The sequence below is a fragment of the Tachyglossus aculeatus genome, chromosome 2, assembly GCF_015852505.1.
Source record: "Tachyglossus aculeatus isolate mTacAcu1 chromosome 2, mTacAcu1.pri, whole genome shotgun sequence".
NCBI lineage: Eukaryota > Metazoa > Chordata > Mammalia > Monotremata > Tachyglossidae > Tachyglossus > Tachyglossus aculeatus.
In genome coordinates, this window is record NC_052067.1 from 5,268,632 (window position 1) to 5,286,405 (window position 17,774).

At 44.4% G+C, this 17,774-nt stretch overlaps 1 protein-coding gene across 1 annotated transcript in view; it reads right to left on the reverse strand.

Moving 5' to 3' along the window:
- THSD7A (thrombospondin type 1 domain containing 7A) overlaps positions 1 to 17,774 on the reverse strand; it is a 329,576-nt gene that overhangs the window by 310,709 nt on the left and 1,093 nt on the right. The gene's annotated exons all lie outside the window — the stretch shown is intronic.

The following is a 17,774-nucleotide window of genomic DNA, read 5'->3' on the forward strand; positions in this document are numbered from 1 at the left end:
GGGTTCTAATCCTGACTCCGCAACTTATCAGCGTTGTGACTTTGGGCAGGTTATTTAACTTCTCTGTGCTTCAGTGACCTCATCTATAAAATGGGGATTAAAGACTGTGAGCCCCACGTGGGACAACCTGATTAGCCTGTATCTCCCCCAGCACCTAGAACAGTGTGTGGCACATAGTAAGCACTTAACAAATGCCGTCATTATTATTAGTACCCCAGTGATTAGCACATAGTAAATAGCTGTATGGTTCAGTGGGGAAGCAGCGTGGTTCAGTGGAAAGAGCCCGGGCTTGGGAGTCTGAGGTTGTGGGTTCTAATCCCGGCTCCACCATTTGTCAGCTGTGTGATTTTGGGTAAGTCACTGAACTTCTCTGTGCCTCAGTTACCTCATCTGGAAAATGGGGATTAAGACTTCGAGCCCCATGTGGGGCAACCTGATTACCTGGTATCTACCCAGCACTTAGAACAGTGCTTGTCACATAGTACGTGCTTAACAAATACCAATATTATTATCCTTCTAGACTGTGAGCCCGTTGTTGGGTAGGGACCGTCTTTACATGTTGCCGACTTGTCCTTCCCAAGCGCTTAGTCCAGTGCTCCGCACACAGTAAGAGCTCAATAAATACGATTGAATGAATGATTGAAAGTAAACGTTTAACAAATACCATAATAATAATAATTATTATTCTCCTGACATGGGTGGGTCTTTGCTATGTCTCTCTCCCTCTTCCCCCAGTCCCATGTGACATGGACTGGTCTTGGGCCTGTCCCCCCCAACCTTCCTCCTTCAACCATCTCCTGACAGACTGGTTTTGGGGCTATCCTCCAACTATCCTCCACCCCACATGACTCAGATGGTCTTCTGAGGCCATTTGGATTCGCACCACCTGCCTAACGATGGGGGGAGGGGGCATCCCTTTTTGCAGGAATCTCCTCAGGGACTCCTGACCAGTTTTTCCCAACCCCAGGTGCCCCAGGCTGCTGCTGTCGAACTTAATGAGCCCCCACAGGTCAGGGAAAGGCACCTCTGCAGCATCCCAGGGCCTCCTCCAGCATTGTCTCTTCACAGTGACAAAGGTCACCGAGGCTCCTCTGGATTTACTGGGAAACAGAAGGAACAGAGGGGCACACAACCGACCAGCTGTGCTTCTTTCCTCCTGTTTCAGGAATAATGATGGTGATGGGGGCAGGGGGAAGGACGGTTGCCTTTGATTCCCAACTCGAACCCCTCTGTGGAGACTGGAGTGGAGATGGAGCGAAAATTAATCATTCCTTCCTAACATTTGACCCTGGCAATTAACTCAGGTTTCACACACCTGTTTGAAGAACACAGTTCTTTCTGCAGCGATCATCCTGTCCTGGTTGGATTAAGACTAATAATAATATTGATAATAATAATAATATTCTAATCTTCTAGACTGTGAGCCCGCTGTTGGGTAGGGACCATCTCTATATGTTGCCAACTTGTACTTCCCAAGCGCTTAGTACAGTGCTCTGCATACAGTAAGTGCTCAATAAATATGATTGAATGAATGAATGAAGAATAATAAAGTATGTAAGGTCTTAACTATGTTCCAAGCACTCTACTAAATGCTGGGATGGATACAAGTTCTCCCCCTCTAGACTGTAAACTCACTGTGGACAGGAAACACGTCCTCCAACTCTGTTATGGAGTACACTCCCAAACACTTAGTATGGTACTATACATACAGTAAGGGCTCAATAAATAGGTTTGAATGAATCAAGTCAGACACAGTTCCGGTCCCACATGGGGTTCACAGTCTATGTAGGAGGGAGAACAGGAATGAATTCCCATTTTACAGATGAAGAGACTGAGGGACAAAGTGGCTTGCCCAAGGTGACAGAGCAGACAAGTGGCAGAGCTGGAATTAGAACCCAGGTCCTCTTATCTGAGTCCCTAGGGTGTGCAAAACACTCTACTAAATGCTGGGGGAAAATACATACCGGGGAGAATTAGTCAGTCCCTGACTAATCTAATTATCATCATATTTAAGTATTTGCAGTACTATATTTCAATAATATAAATATTTAAGTATTTATTGATCACTTACTGCAAACAGAGCACTGTATTACTAAGCTCTTGGGAGAATGCAGTACAACAGAGTGGGTAGACACGTTCTCTGCCCATATCAAGCTTACAACTTAAAGTGGGAGACAGATGCTAATATATGAATACTTTATTGTTCTATTGCAGCCTCCCAAGCACTTAGTACAGTGCTTTGTACATAGCAAGCACTCAAGAAATATGACTGAATAAATGAATGAACAGTAAGAATCAAAGAAGGCTGAGGGAGGCAGCACAGAGGAAGATGAAAGGCCAGTTACTTGTGTTAGCCTAGAACGAGCCAAGGACGATGATGACTACATTAAGAGCCACAGGGCTCTGTGGATGGAGAAACAGAATTTCAGGCTTCTTTTGAATCAATCCCCCCTCATCATTAGCTGAAAAACCTCCCCGTCAACCTCGTCATCTCACAGATCTACTCTGTTCTCCAACGGCTCCTTGTCTTTGTCCTTCCCAAGCCGACCTTCTAGCTGCACCTCATTCCAGACTTTCCAGCCTCCGTCCCCTCATGCACTCATTCAGTCCTATTGATTGAGCACTTACTGTGTGCAGAGAACTGTATTAAGTGCTTGGAAAGTACAATTCAGCAACAGAGAGAGACAATCCTTGCCCACACCGGGTTTACAGTCTAGGAAGGGGGAAGACGGGCATCCAAACAAGTAAACAGGCATCCACAGAAATATATAGAATTATAGATATATACACATCAAAACAAGTAAACCGGCATCAATATAAATAGTATATATATATATATATACACATCAAAACAAGTAAAACGGCATCAATATAAATGAATAGAATTCTCTCTCTCTCTCTCTCTCTCTGTATATATATATATATATATATATATATATATATATATGTATATATATATATATATGTATATATATATATATATATATACATATATATATATATATATATAAGTGCTGTGTAGAGGGATGGTGGGTGGGGGGAAGAGAAAAGGAAGTGAGTCTCACCTCGGGCCATTCTACCAGCCCAGAATTCTGACAGACCACACAGTCCCAGGTTTTTTATCGACTGAACCCAGGCCTGTGTTTTATCCACTAGGATATGACGCTTTGCTCATCCTGTTCCCCAAGCTGGTAACTCCCTTCCCTCCCAATTATACCCGATCTCGGTGATCCCCATTTTTAAAATCCTCCTAAATCCCTCTCTTCCATGAAGTCTTCCTTGATTAATTCCCAACTGCTGCGGAGCCCCAACCCAACCCCATCCCTGGGCCGTATGTATGATCAATTCCTTAATCTGCTATTTCATTCTGGTAGATTTATGCTGCTTCTTGTTAGATCCTTGTCAGCCTCTCGCTCCCAACATTTTTGCAACGAGTCTGTAAGCTTCTTAAGAATGGGGAACGTGCCTCTCGATTCATTTGGACTCTCCCAAATGCTTAGTGCTGTGCCTCAGGAGGAGCTCAAGAAATAACACTGATTGGTGCATGTGATAAATTGACTGTGATTAGTGTCATTGTTGTAGACAAAATGGGAAGCAGCCGGGCCTAGTGGAATGAGCCTACGTCTGGGAGTCATAAGACCTGGATTCTAATCCAAGCTCCGCCACTTGTCTGTTTGTGACCTTGGACAAGTCATTTCACTTCTCTGTGTCTCAGTTCCCTCACCAGCAAAATGGGGCTTCAAAACCTGTGCTCCCTTCCTCTCTATATCTGGGACCTGATTATCTTGAATCTACCCTGGAGTTTAGAAAGTGCTTGGTAAATCATGTTTAAACACTCCAATTATTATTATTACAAAGGTCTACTATAAACACTCTAGGGCCCTGTATGTGCATGTAGTGGCCAGATAGTGGGTAATCAATTGTACTGATTGAGAACTCACTGTGCACAGAACACTGTACTAAGCACTTGGGAGGGTACAATACAACAGAATTAGCAGACACACGCAACAGAACACATGGACAGATTAGAATCAGATTTTAAGTGCATGGCATTGAGCTGAATTTAAAACAAGCTTCCAATATGCACAGAGGAGACTTAGTGTTGCCACCTTTGAATACAGAAAAATCCTGCTTATTTATCTCATTCTCTAATGGTCCAGAGATGCATAATGATTTCTTCAGAAAGTCACTTCTTAAAGTGCAAGAGGCTCAGTAGAAAGATTCCCAAATCTTATTCGCTGCAGTGTTTTCAGAGTGCTTAATCTGAATACGTTCATAACAGTTCCTTACCCACAATCATGAATTCCAACTAACTGCACCACTGTATCTCACACTGAAGCCTAGCCTACATCTCTCCGAGCTGAACTGCCTGCAGATTAAAAATAGGATGATGCTGGCAGAGTTTGCTTTGTTTGGGGTAAGAAGTGGGCCAGAGGCAGCTACTCTCCCTGAAGCTGAGGACTGCTAAGGTCAGCACTGTTCCACTTCAGAGATTTGCTAAGACCACGTGAATTTTGAAAGAGACGGCCTGAAATTAAAGGGAGTGGGGGGGTCAACTGTTTGGGATGGAATACCACACATAACCGAGCTGAGAATTTGACACGACAAATTTCCGCTGAACAGAAGGTCACAAGTACTCCCGTTTAAAAGAATTTTGGGAATTTGAAAAAAAAAATGTGGGTTTGCGTTTCCTTAGGGGTTTAGCGACAGCAGATTGGAGGAGTAAATGCCACTATTTTTTCATTTCAGCAGCTGGAAAAAGCCATCACGAGAGAAAGTGCTGAAATCAGGAGACAAGATGTTACTGCTGAAAACATTCTCTCCAGTGCTGAGGAGAAACTGTTTATCAAAACATACAAATGAGTCAGTGTTTGCTTCTCTTCTTGCCTTGAAAGGAACCAGAGTCAGGCTATTCTGACTTGAGCCTCAATTCATTGCCCTACGAAGCCAGTGAACCAAAACAATAATAATAATTGTGGTACTCGTTAAGCGCCTACTATGTGCTAGGTGCTGTTCTAATCACTGGGGTAAATACAAGCTAATCGGGTTGAACACAGCCCTTGTCCCACATAGGGCTCACTGTCTTAATCCCCATTTTACAGATGAGGGAACTGAGGACCAGAGAAGTGAAGCAACTTGCTCAAGGTCACACAGCAGATAGGTGGCGGAGCTGTGATTAGAACCCAGGTCCTTCTGACTCCCATGTCCAGGCTCTAACCATTAAGCCACGCTGCTTCTCATTGTCCTAGCTCCTTCCCCTCCCCACAGCACCTGTATATGTTTGTACAGATTTATTACTCTATTTATTTTACTTGAACATATTCACTATTCTATTTATTTTGTTAATGATGCGCATCTAGCTTTAATTCTATTTGTTAATGATGGAATTTATTAAGCACCTACTATGTGCAAAGCACTGTTCTAAGCGCTGGGGAGGTTACAAGGTGATCAGGTTGTCCCACGTGGGGCTCACAGTCTTAATCCCCATTTTACAGGTGAGGTAACTGAGGTCCAGAGAAGTTAAGTGACTTGCCCAAAGTCACACAGCTGACAAGTGGCAGAGCCAGGATTTGAACCCATGGCCTCGGACTCCAAAGCCCATGCTCTTTCCATTGAGCCACGCTGCTTCTTTATTTGTTCTGACGACTTGACATCTGTCCACATGTTTGGTTTTGTCGTTTGTCTCCCCCTTCTACACTGTGAGCCCGTTGTTGGGTAGGGACCGTCTCTAAATGTTGCCAACTTGTACTTCCCAAGCGCTTAGTACAGTGCTCTGCACACAGTAAGCGCTCAATAAATTCGATTGAATGAATGAATGAATGAATTGCTAAAGGCATTATGTACCAAGTCTGTAGTTTAATGAACACACGCTCACACACACAATACACATATGACAAACGTACAATTCCTACATATTTCACTAAGGTAAAGCCAAGCTGTGCAACTTCAAAGTCCTGAAATTCCATGTCTTCCAGGAGGCCTTCCCTGATTAGTTTAGATTTTCCCCAAATTGTACCCTCTCCCCTCAGCACTTTGGCATTCACCATCACGGGTAGCATTTTTGTACAGATAGACTTAGTCTTCATCCACATTCGGATGAAATTACTTCATGTCTACATCCCCTGCTGTGGGGCAAGCTCCTTGAGAACAGGGAACATAATTTCCAATTATGCTACTGGACTAAATGCTTAATACAGTTCTTAATAAAGTGTTCTAAGCCCAGGAAGTGATTGGCAAATTCTACTGATTGATCGTAAAGGGAACATTCATTTGATATTTTGGTGGTTTCAGTGATGGTAAGAAACTGCCCCCCTTTATTCATCCCCACTCCCAGCCTCACATCATCTACGTACATATCTGTAATTTATTTCCTTATATTAATGTCTGTCTCCCCCTCTAAACCACAAGCTCACTGTGGGCAGGGAATGTGTCTGTTTTAGTGTTATATTGTACTCTCCCAAGCACTTAGTACAGTGCTCTGCACACAGTAAGCGCTCAATAAATACGATCGACTGACTTCTGTTGGAAAGTCCTTTCAAATGAATGGTATTGAGTGCTTACTGTGTGCAGTGCACTGTGTTAAGCGCCTGGGAGAGTAGAAGAGTTAGTAGACACAATAAGCTTCTTGTGGACAGGGAACACGTCTACCAACTTTACTGTATTGTAGTCTCCCAAGCGCTTAATACAGCGCTCTGCACGCAGTAAGCACTCGGTAAATACCACTGACCAATTGGGTATGGTTGTAAAACAAGAGAAGCAGCATGGTGGAGTGGAGAGAGCACAGGCTTGAGAGTCAGAAGGACCTGGCTTCTAATCCCGGCTCTGCCACTTCTCTGTTGTGTGACCTTGGGCAAGTCACTTCACTACTCTGTGCCTCAGATACCTCATCTGTAAAATTGGGGTAAAGTCCATAAGCCTCATGTGGGACCAGGTCTGTGTCCAACCTAATTAGCTTGTATCTACCGCAGTGCTTAGTACAGTGTGTGGCACAGAGTAAGCATTTAACAAATACCAAATAACAATCGTCCTCAGGAGCCTGCCGGAATCTCCTGTATTAATAAATCATGGTAATAATTACGGTATTTGTTAAAGTGACTCTCCTGACTCCCTGTGACGCCTCTCGATTTAGAAATCGGCAGTCACCACTTCCACCTGTCAGAGGAAGCCATAGGATGGAAAGAACCAACTTCCAAGATATCTGCGTCTCCTAAGATCATACCAGACAGTAATAATAATAACAATAGTATCTGTTAAGCGCTATGTGCCAGGCACTATACTAAGCGCTAGGGTGGATCAATCAATCAATCAATCAATCATATTTATTGAGCGCTTACTGTGTGCAGAGCACTGTACTAAGCACTTGGGAAGTACAAGTTGGATACAAGCAAATCGAGTTGGATGCAGTCTGTGTCCCATGTGGGGCTCACAATCTTAATCCCCACTTTCCAGATGAGGGAACTGAGGCACAGAGAAGTGAAGTGACTTGCCCAAGGTCACACAGAGGACGAGTGGCAGAGCCCATGACCTTCTGACTTCCAGCCCGTGCTCTATCGGTAACATCTGGGCAGGCTGCACATCTTGTCTCGATGACTCGATCGAGTTGCCGGAACCAGCTGGCTGATGGAAGCTAAAGAACCATTACGAGGAGGAGGAGGAGGAAGAGGAAAAAGAGTCCCCAGCTCAAAATCTTTTCCATGATTGCAGGTGCTGGGGGTGAAGTCTTACCAAGGGACAATTTCTATGTTACGGAAAATGATCCCGAATGGCCTTAGCCTTCCCTCTTAGAGCTTCGGTGACTTGCACAAAATGATTGATCGATAGAATTGATCACCAACCAAACATCGTATTAAGCACTTGAGTAGAGGAGATTTAGAATCACCAACCAACCTTCGTATTAAGACAGTAGAGTAGATTTAGAAGACCCAATTCCTGACCCAAAGAGCTTCCAGTCTAGCAGGGAAGACAGACACAAAATAATTTACAGACGGAAGTCGTAGTACTGGTAGCAGGACCAATGTTTGAGCGGAGCACTTGGGTGGATCAGAATAGAGCGGCAAGTTTCCTGCCCACAAGAAGCTGACCCACTACATGTGGAAGACAATCAACCGATCAACGGTATTTATTGAGCACTTACTTTTTTTATAGCATTTATTAAGCACTTACTCTGTGCAAAGCACTGTTCTAAGCGTTGGGGAGGTTACAAGGTGATCAAGTTGTGCCACGGGGGGCTCACAGTCTTAATCCCCTATTTTACAGATAAGGTACCTCAGGCACAGAGAAGTAAAATGACTTGCCCAAAGTCACACAGCTGACAATTGGCAGAGCCGGGATTTGAACCCATGACCTCTGACTCCAAAGCCCGGGCTCTTTCCACTGAGCCACACTGCTTACTATGTGCAGAACACTGTACTAAGCACTTGGGAGAGCACAATAAAAGAGAATTAGCAGACATGTTCCCTGCCCATAATGAGTTTACAGTCTAGAGGCAAAAATATATATCACTCAAGTGGACAAAATAATTTAGAATACGTATACACTTGAGTGTCAATGGTTATAATAATAACAACAATAACAACTATGGTTTTTAAGTGCCTCCTGTATACCAAGTTCTGTGGGGTAGATACTAGGTAATCTGTTTTGACACAGTTTCCATCCCGCTTGGTACTTATAGTCTAGGCAGGTATTCAGTTTCCATTTTACAGATGGGAAAGTTGAGCCACAACGTTAAGGTCACTTAACAAGGTCACTCAACAGACAAGTGGCAGAGCAGGATTTAGAATCCAGCTCCTCTGACTCCCAGGATTTTACACTCTTTCCACTAGGCAATTCTGCTTCCCACAATACATAGTAGTAATAATAGGGTGTTTATCACATTGCTTAATAATAATAAATAATAATAATGATGGCATTTGTTAAGCGCTTATTATGTGCCATGTTAAGTGCTTACTATGTGCCAAGCACTGTTCTAAACTCTGGGACAGATACAAGGTTATCAGGTTGTCCCACGTGGGGCTCACAGTCTTAATCTCCATTTTACAGATGAGGTAACTGAGGGACAGAGAAGTTAAGTGACTTGCCCAAAGTTACACAAATGACGCGTGGTGGAGCTGAGATTAGAACCCGTGACTTCGGACTCCCAAGGCACTTTCCACTTAGATATGCTGCTTCACGCAGCTTGTTACGCTTACTAATGTGCTAAAGCCCCTGTGTTACTTGTGAGAGCCTCCTATTCATTTATTCCATTGGGTCAAAGTCCACCTCCACGGGAGGAAATAGCCCAGCCAGTGGTGTGCCCATTTAGCTAACTGATGGATGAGGTAATTGTCCTACATGCTAGCTTCCCTTCCTCTACAGGGCAAGCTCCTTATGGGTAGAGAACTGGGCACGGCTTTCTTTTCAACTTCCCAAGTACTTCGACTGGGCCCAAAAAACACTATTATTACTCCAACCTAGTTCTTAAGATTCCTCTTTAGTGATGTGGCCTCATTCTCACTCTTTGTGGCAGTCTCCTCTGCCTTATCAATCTCTGGGGTCATTCAGCTTGGCACTGTGTCATTCTTTCCATTTATCTAGAATTCCTCTCCCCCCCACCTTTTTTTTGTTTTTTAAGAACAGGCCTGAGACCATAGCCGGCCCTGATTAAGTCTCGCCAAGATGTTACAAAAATAGAACAGAAAGACTGACCATACTATTTTGGACATTTAGGAAAATGGGTACCATGTCAACTTGTTTTATGGTATTCTTTAAGCGCTTACTATGTGTCGAGCACTGTTCTAAGCGCAGGGTAAATATAAATTCAACCAGTTGGCCACAGTCCTTGTCCTAAATAGGGTTTGTGATCTACGTAGGAAGGAGAACAGGTAACGAATTCCCATTTTTCAGTTGAGGAAACTAAAGTGCAAAGAATAATAATAATAATAATAATAATGATTTTGGTATTTGTTAAATGCTATGTGCAAAGCACTGTTCTAAGTGCTGGGGACGATACAAGGTGATCAGGTTGTCTCATGTGGGGCTCACAATCTTAATCCCCATTTTACAGATGAGGCAACTGAGGCACCCAGAAGTTAAGCGACTTGCCCAAAGTCACACAGCTGACACACAGCGGAGAGGGATTTGAACCCATGACCTCTGACTCCCAAGCTCGTGCTCTTTCCACTGAGCCACACTGCTTTAATAGCAACAATGATGGTATTTGTTAAACACCAGGCACTGTACTAAGTGCTGGGGTGGATCTGAGCAAACCGAGTCCCTGTCCCAAGTGGGGCTCACCATCTCAATCCCCATTTTATCGATGAGGTAACTGAGGTACAGAGAGGTGAAGCGACTTGCCCAAGATCACACAGCAGGCAAGTGGGAGAACCAGAATTAGAACAAAGGTTCTCCGCCTCCTAGGCCTGTGCTTTATCTACTTAAGCCACGCTGCTTTCCTTCCCCTTTCAGATACCTTACCCTCATTTCTCATAGAGAAGCAGCATGGCTCAGTGGAAAGAGCATGGGCTTTGGAGTCAGAGGTCATGGGTTCGAATGCCGGCCCCGCCACATGTCTGCTGTGTGACCTTGGGCAAGTCACTTCACTTCTCTGAGCCTCAGTTCCCTCATCTGTAAAATGGGGATTAAGACTGTGAGCCCCCCATGGGACAACCTGATCACCTTGTAACCTCCCCTGCACTTAGAACAGTGCTTTGCACATAGTAAGCATTTAATAAATACCATTACTATTATTATTATTATTATTATTATTATTATTTCTCAGGGCCCAGCGGAGAGTTGTGCAGGGGTCAAACCATCCAGGCGCTACTAAAATTCCCGGAGAACACTGAGGCCTAAACCGGTCGCCCTTCAGCTCAGATGAGGCAATCCACAAACATAAAAAGATCTCGAGAAGCCAAGGATCCATCAGGTGGGAGGATCTGTTTTGCTAAGGCCATCTCCGTTCAGGGACGTGCTTTTTTTTTTTTTTTCCTTTTCTAAAATTACCTGAGCCAGCCTATAAATCCGGAACTGTCCTAGATTTACTGGAACAAAAGTCAGTCTAAAATTAGGAGATCCTTTGAGGTCCCTTCTAGCTAAATCCAAAGAAAGAAGTCTCAACTCCTTCATTTTCACCCTCCACCCAAACACTGACCCCAGGGGAGGAACTCAACACCCAGCTGAAGGGGCGACTCATTTTACCGGCAATGGATGGCTGCCTTGTTGCTTCAATCAGTCCGTCTTATTTGAGCGCTTACTATGTGCAGAGCACCGTACTACTACTACTACTAATAATAATGATGATGATGGCATTTATTAAGCACTTACTATGTGCAAAGCACTGTTCTAAGCGCTGGGGAGGTTACAAGGTGATCAGGTTGTCCCACGGGGGCTCACAGTCAATCCCCATTTTACAGATGGGGTAACTGAGGTGCAGAGAAGTTAAGTGACTTGCCCAAAGTCACACGGCTTGATAATTGGCAGAGCCGGGATTTGAACCCATGCTCACTGACTCCAAAGCCCGGGCTCTTTCCGCTGAGCCACGCTGCTTGTCTAAGCTCTTGGAAGAGCACTTACTGTGTGCACTTTGCTGTGTGATGTTGGGCAAGCCACTTCACTTCCCTGTGCCTCAGTTACCTCATCTGTAAAATGGGGATTGAGACTGGGAGCCCCACGTGGGACAACCTTTATTTTGTTAATATGTTTTGTTTTGTTGTCTGTCTCCCCCTTCTAGACTGTGAGCCCACTGTTGGGTAGGGACTATCTCTATATGTTGCCAACTTGTACTTCCCAAGCGCTTAGTACAGTGCTCTGCACACAGTAAGCACTCAATAAATACGATTGAATGAATGAATGAATGAATGAACCTGATTACCTTGTATCTACCTGAGCGTTTAGAACAGTGCTTGGGACATAGTAAGCATTTAATTTATTATTATTGCTATTATTGGAGGAGAGGCGCTTCAACTGAAGGGTCTACAAGGATCTGGAGGGAAATCTGGGGGTGCCTGGAACTCCGAATAAGGCCTCATCTCACAGACTTTCAGGAAATACCCCGAGGTTGCCTTCCTCCCCACTGTCAGCTGCTCACCTGATAGCCCCATGTCAATTAATCAATGGTATGTATTGAGCACTTACACTGGCCAGAGCACTGCACTAAGTGCTTGAAAGAACAGTACAACAGAGTTGGTAACACACACACCCGGCTAAGCAATCATTTTGCTTTTCATATTCAGATCTCCAACCATCCTTTGATCCAAGGAGGCTCATTTCTACATCATTCATTCACTCAACTGTATTTATTGAGCGCTTACTGTGTTCAGAGCACTGTACATCACCGAGGAGGGGGAAGGGAACTGCAAGATGCCAACAGACCCATTAGATTGGCAGGTCCCTGCGGGTAGAGAAGGCGTCCTCTGCTTCTGCTGTATTTTCACACAGGCTTAATGCAATAACAGGCATTAGATAATCATGGATTTATGCCCATTTTCAAAACTTGAGTAAATAGGCTTATTTGTCTGAACATTTACCTTTCTTTCCTCTGATCCCTGTAGGCAAACGTGTAAACTCCTTGTGGGCAGGGATTGCAACTCCTAGTATTTATTGAGTGCTTATTATGTGCAGAACATTGTGCTAAGCACTTGGGAGAGTACTGGAGCACTAGCAGGAGTAGCAGACATTCCTTAATAATAATCATAATAATAATAATGACATTTATTAAGCGCTTACTATGTGCAAAGCACTGTTCTAAGCGCTGGGGGGATACAAGGTAATCAGGTTGTCCCATGGGGGGCTCACAGGCTTCATCCCCATTTTACAGATGAGGGAACTGCGGCCTGGAGAAGTGAAGTGACTTGCCCAAAGTCACACAGCTGACAAATGCGGAGCCGGGATTTGAACCCGTGACCTCTGACTCCAAAGCCCGGGCTCTTTCCACTGAGCCACACTGCTTCTCCTTGCCCATATAGATTACATCTACCAATTCTACTGCACTGTATTCAGTCTCTCAACTGTATTCGAGCACTTACTGTGTGCAAAGCACTGCACGGAGCACTTAGGAGAGTGCAATAAAGCAATGATTGAGAAGCAGAGTGGCTTAGTGGAAAGAGCAAGGGCTTGGGAGCCAGAGGTCATTGATTCTAATCCCGGCTCCGCCGCTTGTCAGCTGTGTGACCTTGGGCAAGTCGCTTAACTTCTCTGTGCCTCAGTGACCTCATCTGTAAAATGGGGATGAAGATGTGAGCCCCATGTTGGCCAACTGGATCACCTAGTATCCCCCAGCGCTTAGAACAGTGCTTTGCACATAGTAAGCGCTTAACAAATGCCATCATTATTATTACTATTAGAACAGTGCTTGGCACATAGTAAACCCTTAGCAAATACATTATAAACAGACATATTCCCTGCCCACAACAAGCTTACAGTCTAGAGGGGGAGACATTAATATAAAGAGGTTCCATATATGTACATATACTGTACTTTCCTACGCACATGGTACAGTGCTCTGCAAACAATAAAACTCTGTTGCCCTGCAACAGAGAAGCAGCGTGGCTCAGTGGAAAGAGCACGGGCTTGGGAGTCAGAGGTCATGGGTTCGAATCCCAGCTCTGCCACTTGTCAGCTGTGTGACCTTGGGCAAGTCAATTAACTTCTCTGTGTCTCAGTTACCTCACCTGTAAAATGGGAATGAAGACAGTGAGCCCCAAGTGGGACAACCTGATCACCTTGAATCCCCCCCTCAGTACTTAGAACAGTGCTTTGCACATAGTAAGCACTTAACAAATGCCACCATTATTGTTATTATTTATTATTATTAATAAGTGCTCAATATATATCACCGATTGACTGTACTATCGGGTACTTTATTTTAGTATGTCTCCCCCACAACACTGTAAACTTCTCCAGGGCAGGGACAATGACTGTGAACTCTGCTGTACTCTACATACTGAGGAGTACAGGACGCGGCATAATAAACGCTCAAATACCACAGGCTGATGGTTTGCCTCCCACTCTGCTGGAAAATAAGAGCAAGGAATGAGTCTGGTGCTTCCGTTTGTATTTTCCAAGCCTCAGCCAAGTGTGCTGCATTCAGTGGGGGCTCAATAAATACCGTTACTCCGGTCACTCTGTTGGAAGTCCAAGAAATATTTTGGAAATATAAATCCTCTTCCCTAATTTGACACGGAGTGTTGGCCTTCAGGCACTGTGACTCCAATTCCGAGTTCCCAAATAATAATAATAATCATGGTATTTGTAATGTGCTTACTATGTGCCAAGCACTGTTCTAAGCACCGGAGGGGGGGAGATACAAGGTAATGAGGTTGTCCTATGTGGGGCTCACTGTCTTAATCCCCATTTTACAGATGGAGGAAGTGAGGCACAGAGAAGTGAAGTGACTTGCCTAAAGTCACACAGCTGACAAATGGCGGAGCCAGAATTAGAACCCATGACCTCTGACTCCTAAACCCACGCTCTTTCCACTGAGCCAACAGTTTTGACTTCCAGATATAAAAAAAAAGGTTTCATATCAGAAGAAACAATTACCAGTGGGCCAGTGTCTATTTGTGGTTGCTATCATTAATATTCAAAGTGCTTTGTTAATAATAATAATAATAATGATAGTATTTGTTCCACATACATCATGGCCTGAGGGACAGACCTGGGAATCATAAGGCTCTGGGTTCTTATCTCGACTCCGCCACCTGTCTGCCTGTGACCTCGGGCATCTCATTTCACTTCTCTAGACCTCAGTTACCTCATCTGTAAATTGGGGCCTAAGACTGGGACCCCCAGATGGGACAGGGACTGTGTCCAACCCGATTATCTTATATCTACTCCAGCAATTAGAACAGTGTTTGACACAACCCAGCGCTTAGAACAGTGCTTGGCACATAGTAAGCATTTAAGAAATACCATCATTATTCTTACTTTTATTTCTACCACCATGTTAAATTGCAACAACCCCCACCCTGCCCCCCAAACACAGTAAAGGTCAAACCTCCATGCACCTTTCCAAATGTTTCTCCCTGAATAACTTAACCACTAATGGGAGGCAGAAACATCACGTGGCTCAGTGGAAAGAGCCCGGGCTTTGGAGTCAGACGTCATGGGTTCAAATCCCGGCTCTGCCAATTGCCAGCTGTGTGACTTTGGGCAAGTCACTTCACTTCTCTGGGCCTTAGTTCCCTCATCTGTAAAATGGGGATTAAGACTGTGAGCCTCACATGGGACCACCTGATCACCTTGTATCCCCCCAGTGCTTAGAACAGTGCTTTGCACATAGTAAGCGCTTAACAAATACCATCATTATTATTATTATTATTATCCATATACATCCAAATTGGCCAACCCTCCTCCCATGACCTTCTGACACCCAGGCCCGTGTTCTCTCTATTACACCACGGTGCTTCTCTCATGGTCCCTGCCCAGAATAGTCCTACTACCTAAAGGGGGACACAGACCCGCTAAATCTAAATCTAAATCTACAAAATGTTAGAGCAGAAGGAAGAATACCAATCAGTGGCATCTGAGTGCTGACGGTGTGCAGAGTACTGTACTAAGCGCTTGGGACAGCATAGTGCAAAAGAGTTGGTAGACGTGATCCCTGCCCACAAATGAGCTTATAGTCTAGAGAGAATAAGGTTAGGCCAGAGGGCTGACTAAAAGAATTGACTCGTTTTTCCAGAACAGTCCCCAGCTCCAGTGCTGAATGGCATTTTTCATGGCCTCTTTTCCCGTCTAGTCACCCCATTTCCCTAAACTCTGCTGAAGTTCAATCTGCTAACTGCCGCTGCCTCCTTCCATCTGAGCTTTCTCCCCCAACTTGTCTTTCCTTACTTTTCCTTACTCGTCTTTCTTCTTGCTTCTCAGAAGCCGTGTGGCTTAGTGGATAAGAGCACTGTCCTGGGATTCAGAAGGACCTGGGTTCTAATCCCGGCTCCACCACATGTCTGTCGTGTGACCTTGGGCAGGACACTTCACTTCTCTGGGGCTCAAATTACCTCATCTGTAAAATGGGGATTAAGGCTGTGAGCTTCATGTGGGACAGGGACTGTGTCCAACATTGTATCTACCCCAGACCTCAGAACAGTGCTTGGTACATAGTTGACGTTTAACAAATACCATCATTTTTATGCTCCCATCAATTCTCCCTTTCCCAATCATTCTACCCCCAACATCATTTCCTCTCCTAATTAATTCATACTAGTACATATTAATTAATTCATTCATACCTCCCAGGAAAGATCTGAAATCAATCCTAAGGATTGAGCACTTACGGCCTACAGAGCACTGTTCTCAGCAGTTGCGAGAGTACAATATAACAGAGTTGGTAGACTCATTCCCGCAAAGAGTTTACAATCTACGGTCAAAGCCCTTTATCTCCGGTGAAGACTCTTACAGGGGAAAAAAAGCGACAATTTCACTCTCCAAGCCATTCCTCTCCATTCCCATGACCAAAGCAAGCCAGAAGCAGGCAGCCTTTTTTGTTTGTTTGCTTTACATCCAAACTAGAAGAATGTTCTTCCCATGACTCTCATTGTACTCTGGGAACTAAGCTGTTTAATAGGGAATATCACTCCCAGATCCCTCAGAAGGACGCTACGAGCCTATATCACAGCCCGCCGGTTTGTGCACGTCTACTGATGAAAAGCCAGCCTTTGCTTTGTGTAGTAGTCGAGCTTTCAGATCTCATTAAAAATATGATGTTGGAGTACTTAGGATGACATTTGTGGTCATTAAGCTATTGATCCTTCACTATCAGGCAACAGCCATTAAGGGTTTTTTTTTTTATGCCCAAAAGTTATTTTTTTTCCCCCTCTTGGGTTCTGAGATAACGTGTCTTCCCTGAAATGAATTCCCCTTTAATCTCCTTACTGAGCTACTGGATAGATACTTTTAAAGTACTCGGGATATCAGTGTAATTGTACATTAATCTGCCTCTGGGGCAGTCAGCCAGGAACCAAGGAGCCGAGAGCGAGAACCATGCGATTCCAACTTGTTTTTCAACCAAATGATTAATATACCCTTTCCCTATTGATTAGATCAGCCTATTAATGAGTCAGAATTAATAAAAAAAAAGATTCCTGTACATCTTGGTGACTTGTTCCGGGACAGCCAGAATGACCTCTGTGAGCCCCACATGGGACAAGGAACTGAGTCCAAACTCATTTATCTGTATCCACCTCAGTGCTTAGTACAGTGCCTGGCACAAAGCAAGCACTTAACAAATACCACGACGAAGATGATTATTATCTGCTGCACACATAAAAAAGTGATAAATATTTGAAGTTGGGGGCTAAAAGGTGTATTCTCTGTGTTCTTCGGGAGGGCATTTTTAAGAAAAAAAAATGAAGAAATTTCTACTTGTGGGTCACTGGTGGAGCTCAATAAGTACGATTGAATGAATGAAACATGCTGTTTCTGTCCTGCCGCATCATTCATCACCTCGGCTTCCGATTATTTGGGTTTCGGTGGGGTTTTAGGACAAGGAGGGGTTTTCAGAGGTGATGGGTGACAGGCGGTGTGTGGTGGGGGACTGCGGTGGGCGACCCCGGCCGGAGTTCGCCCCGCCCGCTGCCTGATTTCTAATCCATTCATTCAATCGTATTTACTGAGTGCTTACTGTGCACAGAGCACTGTTCTAAGCGCTTGGGAAGTACAATTTAGCAACAAAGAGAGACAGTCCCTGCTCAACAACGGGCACACAGCCTAGATGGGGGGAGACGGACAACAAAACAAGTAGACAGGCATCAATAGCATTAATAGAGAGAGAGAGAGAGAGAGAGAGAGAGAGAGAGAGT